A 16,802-nucleotide genomic window follows, 5' to 3' on the forward strand; every position below is an offset into this window, starting at 1 on the left:
GCAGAGTATGTAAAATTAGCACCAGCAACAGTAGTTTTGGGGTTGAATAATTTAAACTTCAAGGGATACCACTTAGTATGTCACCTTCTACTCCCAGTCTCTGGTCCTATCCTCTTTCCACGATGCCTGGCTGCTGCATGGATTTCCTGTAGAAGGGAATGAAGACAGTCCGGTAAGGGCAGAGTGCCTCTCTCCTCCCCATGGATCACATCCTCATTGCAGTCTTGCTTTTCTCCACAATGCACAGCTGCAGAAGCTATAAGGAACGATGTATCTGTGTAATCCACACTTAAAATCTTATTGATCTTAATACTGAGTCTGCAGGATCTGATAAGGTTCATCTCTGACAGAGGGAGACTAGTACTGTGGTTCAAAGATATAAGATGGGTCAGATCTTCTTTCTTGTTTTCCTTTACATTAGTGAATAACATTTTTTCTTTCTTTCTTTACTGCAACCTCCCCTTTTCCTGCACACCTTGGGAGCTCTCAATTCACTGACATGCTTAGCAACATATGGAAATAAAGAATGGTACTTAAGTATAGCATTTTCTACCTTTCTATTCCCAGAAGGCTGCTGAAAGCAACACAGCTCATTGTCTTGAATACAGGTAGTGTAAGCAAGCATTAAAATTCATATCACTAATCAGAACTGATCATTATGGACAATGATGGATTTAACGCTTGTTTAATAAATAACATTATGTTGTGTTGTCCTCTTAGCAGAGTAAATGAGGAGTCGCATTAATCTTCAGTGAGGAAAAAAAAGAGATGTCCATTAGAAGTACAATTCTTAATTCTTTGGAACGTAAACTGAAACTTGAATACTTCTAAACCAAGTTGATACTAACATGGACTCTACACACCAATGGCATGAGTTTGCAATAAAATGAAACATTTCACAGTTTAGAAGATATACTACTCTCCAAAAATCCATTTTCTCCCCTCTAGATTGTTAGCAAGGTCTATGTCATATCTATTTCTATTAAATTTCTGCCTGGAGAATTCACATTTATTTATTTATTGCACATTTAGATTTTGCTAGTTACCCTTTTTTAGTCTTTTATTTTAATAACACCAAATATGGCACTGCACCAAGCAAATCCTTGCTCTTATATTACATAAGTTTGCCGTATTTTATATATCTAGGATAAGTTTCCCTTAACTTGACATTTCATAGCAAAGGAAGGGAGTAATCATATACTCATTAGCTTCAAAGAGAAATACAGATTCCCGTCATCCCCCTCCCCCCCAACTATTGGCTGGAGATTTAATTTAGCTTAAAAGTAACACAGTTGACACTGAGACACTGATGTCTTCGTTTGCATATTAGATGAGATAAATATTGTGCTAATTAACACCTAAGATGCATTTTCATTGGAGTCTACACATTCCACAGTAATATTCAATCTACATTAGAAACCTTAAGTGTGTCCAATTTGAGGGAAAATTCTGAACATAAATAAAGCATTTAGACAAGGGGGGGAATATAGGGTCTGATTTTTTTTAAGTGCTGTAGTTAGATTTGCATTTGTGTGAGAAAGCGTAGGCACGCTACGTAGTCATGTGTTCCTAATTTGTGTGTGTCAGGGTTAGATAAACGAATATATAGCAATCACATTTAAAACTGGGAATATGTTAATGCACAAAATCAGTGTGCAAATGTATACCTACAGGGACTCAAGGTCAGTCATGGGATCATAGAAATGTATGGCTGGAAGAGACCTTGAGGAGTAATCTAGACCAGCTCCCTATGCTGAGGCAGGCTCAAGTAAACCTACAGCATCCCTGATAGCTTTGTGCCCAACCTGTTCTACAAGGATGGGGATTCCAAAACCTCCATTGGAAGCCTATTCCAGAGCTTATCTACCCTGATAGTTAGAACGTTTTCCCTAATATCTAACCTAAATCTCCCTTGCTGCAGATTAATCCCATTACTTCTTGTCCTATCTTCCATGGACATGGAGAACAATTGATCATAGTCCTCTTTATATCAGCCCCTAACATATTTGAAGACTGTTTTCATGTCCCCCATCACTCTTTTTTTTTTCTCATGACAACATACATAAGTTTTATTTTTTTAACCTTTCCTCATAGACCAGGTTGTCTAAACCATTATCATTTTTGTTGCTCTCCTCTGGGCTCTCTAAAATTTGTCCACATCTTTCCTAAAGTGTGGTGTCCAGAATTGGACACAGTGCTCCAGCTGAGGTCTCACCAGTGCTGAGTAGAGCAGGACAATTACCTCCCATGTCTTACATATGACACTCCTATTATTAGACCTCAGAATTATATTAGCCTTTTTCACAACTCCATCACACTGTTGACTCTTATTCAATTTGTGATCCACTACAACCTTTTCAGCAATACTGCTGCTTAGCTAGTTATTCTCCATTTTGTAGTTGTACATTTGATTTTTCCTTTCCAAGTGTAGTACTTTGCACTTATATTTACTGAATTTCATCTTGTTGAATACAGCCCAATTCTCCAATTTGTCAAGATCCTTTTGAGTGCTAATTCTGTCCTCTAGGGGTATGTCTACACTACAAAATTAGGCCGAATTTATAGAAGTCGGGTTTTTAGAAATCGTTTTTATATATTCGAGTGTGTGTGTCCCCATAGAAAATGCTCTAAGTGCATTAAGTGCATTAACTCGGCGGAGTGCTTCCACAGTACCGAGGCAAGTGTCGACTTCCGGAGTGTTGCACTGTGAATAGCTATCCCACTGTTCCCGCAGTCTCCGCTGCCCATTGGAATTCTGGGTTGAGATCCCAATGCCTGATGGGGCTAAAACATTGTCGCGGGTGGTTCTCGGTACATATCGTCAGGCCTCCATTCCCCCCCTCCCTCCATGAAAGCAGCAGTAGACAATCGTTCCGCGTCTTTTTTCTGTGCGGACGCCATACCAAGGCAAGCATGGAGGCCGCTCAGCTCACTTTGGCAATTAGGAGCACATTAAACACCACACGCATTATCCAGCGGTATATGCGGCACCAGAACCTGGGAGAGCGATACCGGGCGAGGAGGCAATGTCAGCGCGGTCATGTGAGTGATGAGGACATGGACACAGATTTCTCTGAAAGCATGGGCCCTGCCAATGCATGCATCATGATGCTAATGGGGCAGGTTCATGCGGTGGAATGCTGATTCTGGGCTCGGGAAACAAGTACAGACTGGTGGGACCGCATAGTGTTGCAGGTCTGGGATGATTCCCAGTGGCTGCAAAACTTTCGCATGCGTAAGGGCACTTTCATGGAACTTTGTGACTTGCTTTCCCCTGCTCTGAAATGCATGAATACCAAGATGAGAGCAGCCCTCACAGTTGAGAAGCGATTGGCGATAGCCCTGTGGAAGCTTGCAACGCCAGACAGCTACCGGTCAGTTGGGAATCAATTTGGAGTGGGCAAATCTACTGTGGGGGCTGCTGTGATGCAAGTAGCCCACACAATCAAAGATCTGCTGATATCAAGGGTAGTGACCCTGGGAAATGTGCAGGTCATAGTGGATGGTTTTGCTGCAATGGGATTCCCGAACTGTGGTGGGGCCATAGGCGGAACCCATATCCCTATCTTGGCACCTGAGCACCAAGCCGCCAAGTACATAAACCGCAAGGGGTACTTTTCAATAGTGCTGCAAACTCTGGTGGATCACAAGGGATGTTCCACCAACATCAACGTGGAATGGCCGGGAAAGGTACATGACATGCACATCTTCAGGAACTCTGGTCTGTTTCAAAAGCTGCAGGAAGGGACTTTATTCCCAGACCAGAAAATAACCGTTGGGAACGTTGAAATGCCTATAGTTATCCTTGGGGACCCAGCCTACCCCTTAATGCCATGGCTCATGAAGCCGTACACAGGCAGCCTGGACAGTAGTCAGGAGCTGTTCAACTACAGGCTGAGCAAGTGCAGAATGGTGGTAGAATGTGCATTTGGACGTTTAAAGGCGCGCTGGCGCAGTTTACTGACTCACTTAGACCTCAGCGAAACCAATATTCCCACTGTTATTACTGCTTGCTGTGCGCTCCACAATATCTGTGAGAGTAAGGGGGAGACATTTATGGCGGGGTGGGAGGTTGAGGCAAATCGCCTGGCTGCTGGTTACGCGTAGCCAGACACCAGGGTGGTTAGAAGAGCACAGGAGGGCACGGTACGCATCAGAGAAGCTTTGAAAACCAGTTTCATGACTGGACACGCTACGGTGTAAAAGTTCTGTTTGTTTCTCCTTGATGAAACCTCCCGCCCCTTGGTTCACTCTACTTCCCTACAAGCTAACCACCCTCCCCTCCTCCCTTCAATCACCGCTTGCAGAGGCAATAAAGTCATTGTTGCTTCACATTCGTGCATTCTTTATTCATTCATCACACAAATAGGGGGATGACTACCAAGGTAGCCCAGGAGGGGTGGTGGAGGAGGGAAGGACAAGGCCACACAGCACTTTAAAAGTTTACAACTTTAAAATTTATTGAATGCCAGTCTTGTGTTTTTTGGGCAATACTCTGTGGTGGAGTAGCTGGTTGGCCGGAGGCCCCCCCACCACGTTCTTGGGCATCTGGGTGAGGAGGCTATGGAATTTGGGGAGGAGGGTGGTTGGTTACACAGGGGCTGTAGCGGCAGTCTGTGCTCCAGCTGCCTTTGCTGCAGCTCAACCATACACTGGAGCATATTGGTTTGATCCTCCAGCAGCCTCAGCATTGAATCCTGCCTCCTCTCATCATGCTGCCGCCACATTTGAGCTTCAGCCCTCTCTTCAGCCCACCACTTACTCTCTTCAGCCCGCCACCTCTCCTCCCGGTCATTTTGTACTTTCCTGCACTCTGAAATTATTTGCCTCCACGCATTCATCTGTGCTCTGTCAGTGTGGGAGGACAGCATGAGGTCAGAGAACATTTCATCCCGAGTGCGTTTTTTTTTCTTTCTAATCTTCACTAGCCTCTGGGAAGGAGAAGATCCTGTGATCATTGAAACACATGCTGCTGGTGGAGGAAAAAAAAAGGGACAGCGGTATTTAAAAAGACACATTTTATAAAACAATGGCTACACTCTTTCAGGGTAAACCTTGCTGTTAACGTTATATACATAGCACATGTGCTTTCGTTACAAGGTTGCATTTTGCCTCCCCCCACCGCGTGGCTACCCCCTCAACCCTCCCCTCTCCCCGTGGCTAACAGCGGGGAACATTTCTGTTCAGCCACAGGCAAACAGCCCAGCAGGAACGGGCACCTCTGAGTGTCCCCTGAAGAAAAGCACCCTATTTCAACCAATTGACAATGAATGATATCTCACTCTCCTGAGGATAACACAGAGAGAGAAAGAACGGATGTTGTTTGAACGCCAGCAAACATACACTGCAATGCTTTGTTGTACAATGATTCCTGAGTATGTGCTACTGGCCTGGAGTGGTAATGTCCTACCATGGAGGACTCAATAAGGCTGCCCTCCCCAGAAACCTTTTGCAAAGGCTTTGGGAGTACATCCAGGAGAGCCGCGAATGCCAGGCAAATTAATCCTTTCACATGCTTGCTTTTAAACCATGTATAGTATTTTAAAAGGTACACTCACCGGAGGTCCCTTCTCCGCCTGCCAGGTCCAGGAGGCAGCCTTGGGTGGGTTCGAGGGGGTACTGGCTCCAGGTCCAGGGTGAGAAACAGTTCCTGGCTGTCGGGAAAACCGGTTTCTCCACTTGCTTGCTGTGAACTATCTACAACTTCATCATCATCTTTTTCATCCCCAAAACCTGCTTCCATGTTGCCTCCATCTCCACTGAAGGAGTCAAACAACATAGCTGGGGTAGTGGTGGCTGAACCCCCTAATAGCTCATCATAGAAGCGGCATGTTTGGGGCTCTGACCCGGAGCAGCCGTTCACCTCTCTGGTTTTCTGGTAGGCTTGCCTCAGCTCCTTAAGTTTCACGAGGCACTGCTTCGGGTCCCTGTTATGGCCTCTGTCCTTCATGCCGTGGGAGATTTTGACAAAGGTTTTGGTATTTCGAAAACTGGAACGGAGTTCTGATAGCACGGATTCCTCTCCACATACAGTGATCAGATCCCATATCTCCCGTTTGGTCCATGCTGGAGCTCTTTTGCGATTCTGGGGCTCCATCATGGTCCCCTCTGCTGATGAGCTCTGCATGGTCACCTGCAGCTTGCCATGCTGGCCAAACAGGAAATGAGATTCAAAAGTTCGCGGTTCTTTTCCTGTCTACCTGGCCAGTGCATCTGAGTTGAGAGTGCTGTCCAGAGCGGTCACAATGGAGCATTCTGGGATAGCTCCCGACGGTATTGGCCTCCAAATTGTGTCCACAGTACCCCAAATTCGACCCAGCAAGGCCGATTTAAGCACTAATCCACTTGTCAGGGGTGGAGTAAGGAAATCGATTTTAAGAGCCCTTTAAGTCGAAAAAAAGGGCTTCGTCATGTGGACGGGTGCAGGTTTACATCGATTTAATGCTGCTAAATTCGACCTAAAGTCCTAGTGTAGACCAGGGCTAAGATGCATGCAACCTCTCTCTTGGTGTCATCTGAAAATTTTATAAGCATATTTTCCACTCCATTATCATTATGACAATATTGAATTGTAGCAGAACCAGGACTGACCCGTGCAGAACCCCACGAGATATGCCTTCCCAGTTTGACAGCAAACCATTGATAGCTACATTTTGAATACAGACTTTCAACCAGTTTTGCACCCACTTTATAGTAAATTCACCTAGACCACATTTCCCTAGCTTGCTTCTAAGTATGTCATATTGGGTCTGTGACAAAAGCCTTAATAAAATCAAAATATATCATGTGTACTGCATCCCCTCATCTACTAGGCCAGTAACCCTATCAAAGAAGGAAATTAGGTTGGTTTTGCATGATTTGATCTTGACATCTTCATGCTGGCTATTCCTAATCCTATTATCCTCTACGTGTTTACAGATTGATTGTTTAATAATTTGCAGTATCTTTCCAGCTATTGACTGGTCTATAATTCCCAGGGTCCTCTGGGATTGTTCCCTCCTTTTAAAGATGGGTACTATGTTCACCCTTCTTCAGATATCTGGGCCCTCACTAGTCCTCCATGAGATCTCAAAGATAATTGCTAACAATTCTGCAATTGCTTTAGTTTGTTTCTTAAGTACTTTGGGATGGATTTCATCAGACCTTGCTGAATACAACACATCTAATGTATCCAAATATTTTTAATATGTTCTTCTCATATTTTGGCTTGTCCCCTCCCCCCCCCACTGTTAATTTTAATTGTGTTTAGTGTGTTCAGTATTGGGTCACCATTAACCTTTTTTAGAGAAGAATGAAGCAAAATAGGCATTAAACACTTCAGCCGTCTCGACATCAACAGTTATTAACTCTCCATCCCCACTAAGTAGTGGACCTATCTTTTCTTTTTTCTTTTTCTTGCTTCTAATGTATTTAAAGGACCTCTTATTATTCCCCGTTATGTTGCTAGTTAGGTGTAACTCATTTTGTCTTAGCCTTTCTGATTTTGTCCCTCCATGCTTGTGCTATGCTTTTGTACTGCTCCATAGCAATTTGTCCATGTTTCCACTTTTTGTACAGTTCCTTTTTAATTTTCAGGTCATTACAGAGTTCCTGATGGAGCCATATTGGCCTCTTACTGTTCTTCATGCCTTTCCTTCACATTGGGAAGGGATAGTTCTCAGTTGTGTCTTTAATACTGTGTCCTTGAGAAACTGCCCACTCTCCTAAACTCCTTTTTTTCCCTTAGATTTTCTTCCCATAAGAGCTTACCCACCAGTTCTTAGACTTTGTTAAAGTCTGGCCATAGGGCAATGGCTCAGGGTGGAGGGCAAGATGCCAGAGTCTTTCCCCAGTGTCTTCCCATTGGCAGAGCCTTTCACTGCTGTATGTAGCCACACACTGCAGTGGATATAGCAGTGTGTAGGTACACATACCCCATATGCTGCTGACAGTGTAGACAAGACCTATGTGTATGTCGAATACAAGGTGGGGACTAATTTCAATCAGGGCCTCTGTGTGTTACAATAAATGATAATGTTTTCCAAAGGAATTTGGAAAGAATTGGAAGAGAATAAAATGGCAAGGAAGAAGCAGATGGTTCTAGCAAGCAGGAGCTGCAGAGAAGATGGTTCTTACACCAACAGTTGTCAAATACAAAGAAAGAAGGAAATAAGGAAACAGCCGTCCTAAAGCAGTGAGACAGGCTGTTTTGTGTATTTCTGTAAGCTGTTTACTGTTATTTAAAGACATCCATATCTACTTTAGTTCAAATGGTTTAAATATTTTAAGTGTGCTCTGTCTTCTATTTCAATAACTTTTTGAAGTTTTTAGGACTGTGTGTCTTATAAGCCCTGTATCCCTGTGAGTGACGAACTGAAATAAACAAAACCACTTTTATACACTGCAAAACTGGCAGCTGTAGATGATTTTTTTTAGTGGAGCACAGAAGGAGTGCAATCTTTGTTCCTCTTGGGGTTTGATTCTGCATTCCTTGCACACCTCTAGCTCCCAGGCACCAATGCAGGAGGTATGCAGGAGTGGAGCCATGGTCTATTAACTATTCAGTTTTACTATTTAATAGTTGAGCAGATTTTTCCATGGGGAATACAAAATTCCGAATGGTAACAACTTTCAGGGATACAATGCCTACACCTGTGGGGGCCCCGCCAGACGCGCATCCTCACATGGAGGCTTCCACCCAGGCCCTGGCCTTGACTTAGTGGGAATGAGAACTGCATGTCCCCACTGACAAAAGGCAGGCAGGAAGAACCACTAGGTGTGAGAGGTGTCTGTTGGTGGAGTCCCTCAGGAAGTAGGTAAGGAAGCTGCAGGAGGTGGCTCATCTGCTTTGCATCCTGGAGCATGGTGATTTCATTGACAGGATGCATATGGAAACCTCTGGGATGGAGGATGCTCTCTGACTCCTAAAACAAACCCATCTGAATCCGGGAATGAAAAAGTGACAATATGTAAAACAAGTCAGGTAAAGAGGTCACAACAAAACACAGCTCCCATCATAAAAAATTCACAAAGATATCAAATTGGTCGGGACAAAACTAAACAAACATAAATCACCCTCCTTAAATGAATACTGTTTTATTTCCCTACTTGCTAATATTCACTGAGAAAAAGCATCAAGTTGAAGAGGGACATCGGGAATTTTTCCAGGCTACATCACAGATGTCGCAGATGTCACAGACTATCAGGGACAGCTGAGACTGATGATAGAAAGCATGGTAATAGCTTTATGTTGCTTTTATGTTGCTCCCCATTCCCTAATGTACTTACTTTCTGTTCTAGAACAAAACTGGCCATTGCCTTAAAGTGGCACTTGCATCAGTTAACACAAATGTTACTCCAGTAATTAAATGGATTATTGCACAATAATGTTTGTGGCAAGCTGCAGAATCTGAAACCTTATAAAATCACTGTATGCTATTTAGAAATAAATACAGCAATTATATGTATAGAAGTAGAATCAGAATTTCAGATAGACTTATTTTCTAAATTAAATATTAAAATATAAAGATTAGTGGCCAGATTGTCAGCTAGTGTAAATCAACATCCTTCCATTGTAGACAGTGGAAACACGCCAGTTTGCAACTCCTGATGCTCTGGCCCTTTGACGTTATCAATGGAAAGTCAATGAAAATATGTTTAGGTGAATTTCACACTCCTGTAGAAAGAAAAGGAGTACCTGTGGCACCTTAGAGACTAACAAATTTATTTGAGCATAAGCTTTCGTGACTTACAGCTCACTTCATTGGATGCATTCAGTGGAAAATACAGAGAGGAGATTCATATACATAGAGAACATGAAACAATGGGAGTTACCATACACACTGTAACGAGAGTGATCAGGTAAGGTGAGCTATTACCAGCAGATCGGGGTGGGGGTGGGGGACCTTTTGTAGTGATAATCAAGGTGGGCCATTTCCATCAGTTGACAAGAATGTCTGAGGAAGAGTGGGGGGAGGGGAATAAACATGGGGAAATAGTTTTACTTTGTGAAATGACCCATCCACTCCCAGTCTTCATTCAACCTAAATAAATTGTATCCAGTTTGCAAATTAATTCCAATTCAGCAGTCTCTCATTGGAGTCTGTTTTTGAACTTTTTTTGTTGAAGAATTGCCACTTTTTGGTCTGTAATCGAGTGACCAAAGAGATTAAAAAGTGTTCCCCGATTGGTTTTTGAATGTTATGATTCTTGACGTCTGATTTGTGTCCATTTATTCTTTTACGTAGAGACTGTCCAGTTTGACCAATGTACATGGCAGAGGGGCATTGCTGGCACATGATGGCATATATCACATTGGTAGATGTGCAGGTGAACGAGCCTCTGATAGTGTGGCTGATGTGATTAGGCCCTGTGATGGTGTCCCCTGAATAGATATATGGACACAGTTGGCAATGAGCTTTGTTGCAAGGATAGGTTCCTGGGTTAGTGGTTCTGTTGTGTGGTATGTGGTTGCTGGTGAGTATTTGCTTCAGGTTGGGGAGCTGTCTGTAAGCAAGGACTGGCCTGTCTCCCAAGATCTGTGAGAGTGATGGGTCGTCCTTCAGGATAGGTTGTACATCCTTGATGATGCGTTGGAGAGGTTTTAGTTGGGCGCTGAAGGTGATGGCTAGTGGCATTCTGTTATTTTCTTTGTTGGGCCTGTCCTGTAGTAGGTAACTTCTGGGTACTCTTCTGGCTCTGTCAATCTGTTTCTTCACTTCAGCAGGTGGGTAGTGTAGTTGTAAGAATGCTTGATAGAGATCTTGTAGGTGTTTGTCTCTGTTTGAGGGGTTGGAGCAAATGCGGTTGTATCGTAGAGCTTGGCAGTAGACAATGGATCGTGTGGTGTGGTCTGGATGAAAGCTGGAGGCATGTAGGTAGGCATAGCAGTCAGTAGGTTTCCAGCATAGGGTAGTGTTTATGTGACCATCGCTTATTAGCACCGTACTGTCCAGGAAGTGGATCTCTTGTGTGGACTGGTCTAGGTGTCAAGAATTATAACATTCAAAAACCAGTCAGAGAACACTTCAGTCTCTTTGGTCACTCAATTACAGACCTAAAAGTTTCAATTCTTCAGCAAAAAAACTTCAAAAACAGTCTCCAACGAGAGACTGCTGAATTTGAAAATTTGCAAACTATATACAATTAACTGAGGCTTGAATAAAGACTGGGAATAGATGGGTCATTACACAAAGTAAAACTATTTCCCCATGTTTATTCCCCCCCCCCACCCGTTCCTCAGAAGTTCTTGTCAACTGCTGGAAATGGCCCACCTTGATTATCACTACACAAGGCTCCCCCACCCCGTCCTTCTGGTAATAGCTCACCTTACGTGAACACTCTCGTTACAGTGTGTATGGTAACACCCATTGTTTCATATTCTCTATGTATATAAATCTCCTCTCTGTATTTTCCACTGCATGCATCCGATGAAGTGAGCTGTAGCTCACGAAAGCTCATGCTCAAATAAATTTGTTAGTCTCTAAGGTGCCACAAGTACTCTTTTTCTTTTTGCGGATACAGACTAACACAGCTGCTACTCTGAAATGCTCCTGTAGAGAATCTGCAAAGGACCTTATGCTCCAAAATCCTTAGGGCAAAGTCCTGGTTCCACTGAAGTCAATGGAGCTTTTAGCATTGAAGTCAGCGGAGTCAGGGTTTTTCCCATAGTGAAGAAATTACACTCTGGCCTAACTCTGCTCTCAGAGAAGTTACAGGGAGGTCTGCTGCTGATTCCAATGGAAGTAGTGTTAGCCAGCACTAACTACTGTTGAAAATCCCACGCTTGATGTTTATAGCTTCAAATATAGCCTCTACAATTGCAAATACTTTTCATCCACTCTGTCAGTTAATCTATGCATCCTGAGATGCATGTGTGCAATCGCATGACAAAGTTGCAGTGAACAAAAGTAGCAGGTTTGTTAATACAGGAGGAGGTGTTTATGCACGTAGGTGTGCACAGGGCCAAATTCTGTTCTCAGATTCTGTTTTCTAGATTTACACTGGGTCAGTCAGGAGTAGAATTTGGTCCACTGAGTGGAAATGACTGTGAAGTTAAAAATATTCCAGGACGTTCTAATGTGTTGAGTGTGACCGTAGGAGCTTGATTTGAGATTTAATCCTGGCTCTGAGTTATTGAAGTCTGATTTTTTTTTTCCAGAGGTGATGAATACACACAGCTCCCATTAGAAATCAGGCTATTAATCTATATGTACTTTGTAAGGACAGATAAAAAGCCATTACAATGGGAATGACCTAAACTAATTTAATGGGGTGTTGTAAGGGTGAATTAATTAATGTTTGTACAGTACTTTGAAGATGAACAGCATGTAAGTGGTAATTGTTACTCTTCTTACTTGGGCATGGTACTTGTGACGCAGAAAATTGTTGGAGATAGTGTGGGGGAAGGGGGGAAGGAAATGCGCAAACACCTTCTTTTCCATATATGCTTTAAATAAACAAAAACAAAACAAACACCCTCCACCAAAAGAAACAACATTTGAGTTAAATGAGACATTACCGCAGAGATAAAAGCTATCAAAGAAGGAGATAAAGACTATTGAAGGATACTGGTTTTGGAAATTGGTAAGAGAGATTCAGGAGGAAATTCAAACATTTCCATTTGGCAAGAAGTAAAGCAACTCATGTTGCAGGGTATAAAATGAAATGGTCATGGAGAAAAGGCTCATTTTAAGCACCTGAGCCAAAGCATTGAGGGATAATTATATATTAATTATCCACATAATTCTAAAATGGAAATCTAAAACATGGGAAATAGTAATAGAAGAATGAGTACATCATCTTTCTATGTCACCTTTGTTTAAAAAAAAAAAGTTTTAAAAAGCTTGTGACATTTTTCAACAAAGCATATGGCAAGATCTTCTAAAATTCACCTTTTGGAAGAATAAAGAAATCCCTGATGATTCAGGACAGAAAGCTTACATATATATATATTTATTTGAGCTGCTTAACTTGGCCTTGTGAAGAAAAATGAATCTAGTAATCTAACATATGATGGTATAATACCTTAGGTTTATAGCCTATCCATTGTGAAGGTTAATAATTGTAATGATGTGCATATTTACAGCAAACTGAAGTGCTTTTTATTAAGGTGTCTGATTATTTGGCTTTTCATATAATTAATGAATATCTTCTACCTTCTGAATCATGCTAGTTATAGTTCCTATGCTTTGTCACTGCTCTCTTGAAACTTAATATTTCCAGTTTTGTTTCTTGCTTTACAAATATCTCAGTGTCTGAAGCACCAGATGGGGAAAAAGTTGCAGAGTAATATATGTGGAAGTTATAGCATTTCTGTCTCTATTTTACATTTAAAAAATCAGATATAATAAAGCCCCCCTCAGCCAGAAGAAATGGAAAAAACAAAAACAAAAAACAACACTGTCCTCCTTCATTAACCACTTAACTTTCAATGAGAGATAATATTCTAGGAGACTCACCTATGATTCATTCTTTCAGACCCAAAGTTTAGACAGGTTTCAGAGTAGCAGCCGTGTTAATCTGTATCCGCAAAAGAAAAGGAGGACTTGTGGCACCTTAGAGACTAACAAATTTATCTGAGCATAAGCTTTCGTCAGCTACAGCTCCCTTCATCGGATGCATTCAATTGTATCCGATGAAGTGAGCTGTAGCTCATGAAAGCTTATGCTCAAATAAATTTGTTAGTCTCTAAGGTGCCACAAATCCTCCTTTTCTTTTTAAAGTTTAGACAGTATCTCAATATGTACTGCACTGTGAAAACACCAAAGTTTGTAGCTTATTCCCTATTTCCAGGTATGAAACTGAGTCTCAGATTTATTTTCTTGTGGCTGTTTCACCTGATGAGATCCATGCATTTTGACACAATCCTAATGTTTTATTATCTTGAGCTTGCAGTGATGTATTTCCAGGATTTTCAGTAACCATGATTGTACCATTGTTTTAGGCCTTGTCTGCATTAGAAAGCCCTCCCCCCGTCCAAGTTATACAGGTGTAACTATACCAGTATAACACCATCCAACCTTCATGTGGACACTTATTTCAGTATGAAGATGGTTTTCTTTTGTATCGCTTAAGACCATTCCCAAATGGCGTAAGGTAAAACAAAAAAGGCATTTATACCAAAGTGTGTTCACACAGCATAGTTATACAAGTATAATTATATCAGTTTAAATTCACACCTTAAATTACATGAAAAATCTTTTCTGTGTAGACAAGGCATTATTTAATTGGCAAGTCCACGGGGAGGTGCATGGAAATATGTTACCCTTAAAACATATGAGTGTACTGGGCAGGGAATATCAGAGTGACATCCATGGAAAATTAATTTATCTTTTTACTCGCAGAAGTAAATGTAAAACATTGGCTGTAGTAGAGAAACTCCCGCACAAAACCCTGTCAATATGCTCAAACCCTTTGTCTATTTGGATCATTTTTAGGAGTGAGCTGTTCTGTCTTCATGCCCACCAATACTGGCCCTTCCTGCCCACTCTGATATGGCCAACAAGGTTGGCAGTTAATTCCAGTGATTGTACCACTTTTTGTGAAATGGACAACCAACACACACTCATTTAACAGTGAACAGTCACCCGCTGGAAATACTTTGTCTTTATCTCCCCAGAAAGATGAACCAGTGACTAGAACTGTGCCAAATGTTTCTCACAAACTCTGAACTCTCTTAAATTCATCTTGGGAACAAAGTTAGATGGGCCTGTGAACCTTGACCTATGGTTTTGAAAAACTCCCAACCATTTGATGAAGTTCACACTTAGGCTTCCACTAGCCTGTTTTCCCAGTTAGTCTGCCAACGTCTCTGAATAAATTTGCCTTTCTCCTACAACAAACTTTACCAACCTCTTCTTGCCTTTTGTGGTCCTTGAGGTGCCTGATCCTGGTTCAGGTGTTCTCATTTGTCCTTCTCCATCTTCAGAGACCTTCCTTCAATACCATTGACCGTGAAGTGGTGGTTGCTCTCCTGAATACCCTTTGGGCTAGATGGGACTGCCTTTTAATGGCATGGGGTACAATTTTCAAAAGCATTGTATTCAAAAGCCAATGGGATTCTTTTGAAAATCTCCTTTCCCCCCTGCACTTAATTTTTTTTTTCCAGAGAAATCCCAGAGGGTAGTTTGGGATAGTTGCTTTTCTATCCCATGGGCTCTCACACATGCTGTTTTGCAAGGCTCCTCCACTCTAGTTTCAGTGTGTCTATGTTGGGGGGGGGTTTATTGAGGACATGAGTTTAAGTGTTGTCAGTATGCTGCCAATATGGAGTTCTAGCTCTTCACTCACTTCATCCATCCTTGAGGGTGTGGTTCAATCTTTCTGATGGAGATTGGGTCATGGATGAATGTCAGCTGGCTCGCTCTAGAGAAGACTGAAATGGTGCTTGTTGCTTCCAGCAGGCTACGAAATTATGTGACAAAGATGGTGTCAGTCCCTCTGACTGAGGGTGAATGTCCACCATTTGTCAACAGAGCTTTAGTCTAGCAGCAGCAGCAGAGTTGGGAGTCTATAATGGTACCATTTGCCAAATGGCTTTTTTTCCATCTATATCTAGCACATGACCATTTCTCTCTGATGTGGACTTCACAAAAACCTCATTCATACTTGTGTATTTTAAGATTGGACTGTCACAATGCACTCTACCTGAAATCAAATTGAAAAATGTAGGCCAATGAAACCCGCTTTTTCTCATGGTCTTTCTCATCATTATTACATGACACCAGTGCTCCAGAATCTGCATTGACTATATGTTAAGTTTGAAGAGGCGTTTAAAGTGCTCATTCTGATCTCTCTTATATAAAACTGTAAATGGCTGAGAACCTGCCTGTCTAAGAGATCATCCTTTTCCCATAATGCTACAACTGAGTTCAATCTGGTTGCTTGGTATTTTGGGAATCAAAGCTGATGGCAGAGTGCTCTAATGTTGAGGGGCCCTCACACAGAACTCTCTCTCCCCTCTCCCCCTAGGACAGAGATGGCTCTGATTTGTTTACCTTTAGAGCACACTGCACAGAAAGTTGTGATTGATTTGCACAGGCATTTGAGAAAGGCTGAGTTAAGAGGGTTGTTATTGGAGTGTGGATTTTTATTTATCAACATTCTGCAGAGGGGAAATTTCAGTTTAATGGACTAGATTATTTTGTGTGAACAAAGGTTATTGGTTTAGCCTTTGTTGGATTTTACCTTTTAATTATTTTCCAAGGGCACTAGAGTCTGGGACAGCTATTCTTTTATATGCTGAAATAGAAATAAATAAAAATAATTAAATTAAACACCCGGTACTAGGCTTATGCCATTTGTTCAGCATGTATTGGTGTGATTATTTTCTTTGGAGATTTGAGTTTACAGTGTTCCAACTTCTTAGTAAATATGCATGGACTTGTTTGCTAGGACCTCTGCAGATAAACCTTAAAAGGTTTCACAATTCCTGCAGTGTTCATACAGCTCAACCAATGACCAGAGATAACAACAGGTTTGCTATGCTGTTACCATCCTCAAGAGCCATCTAATCCCTCCCCACAACTTGATATATTTGAACCACCTGAACAAAAATAACTGTCTCATTAGTGGCGACTGGGAATTTAAGGGAATTTATGTTCTAGATCTGAGGGGTTTTTTCCCCTCTACTTTTTCAGATAAGGAAATGACTCTGGCTATAAAAATACTGGCTTCCCTTGGTGGTGGTAGGTTCATCACACATGGCAGCTAAAGCCTCAGAAAGCATAATCAAGGAAACTGTGGAATATAGTTTGTAGGACTCTCTGCAGTTGCACAAGGAAACTTCATTTTTTTGTCTGTATATTGAAAACAATTAAAGA

Source organism: Lepidochelys kempii, chromosome 12, assembly GCF_965140265.1.
Source record: "Lepidochelys kempii isolate rLepKem1 chromosome 12, rLepKem1.hap2, whole genome shotgun sequence".
Classification (NCBI taxonomy): domain Eukaryota; kingdom Metazoa; phylum Chordata; order Testudines; family Cheloniidae; genus Lepidochelys; species Lepidochelys kempii.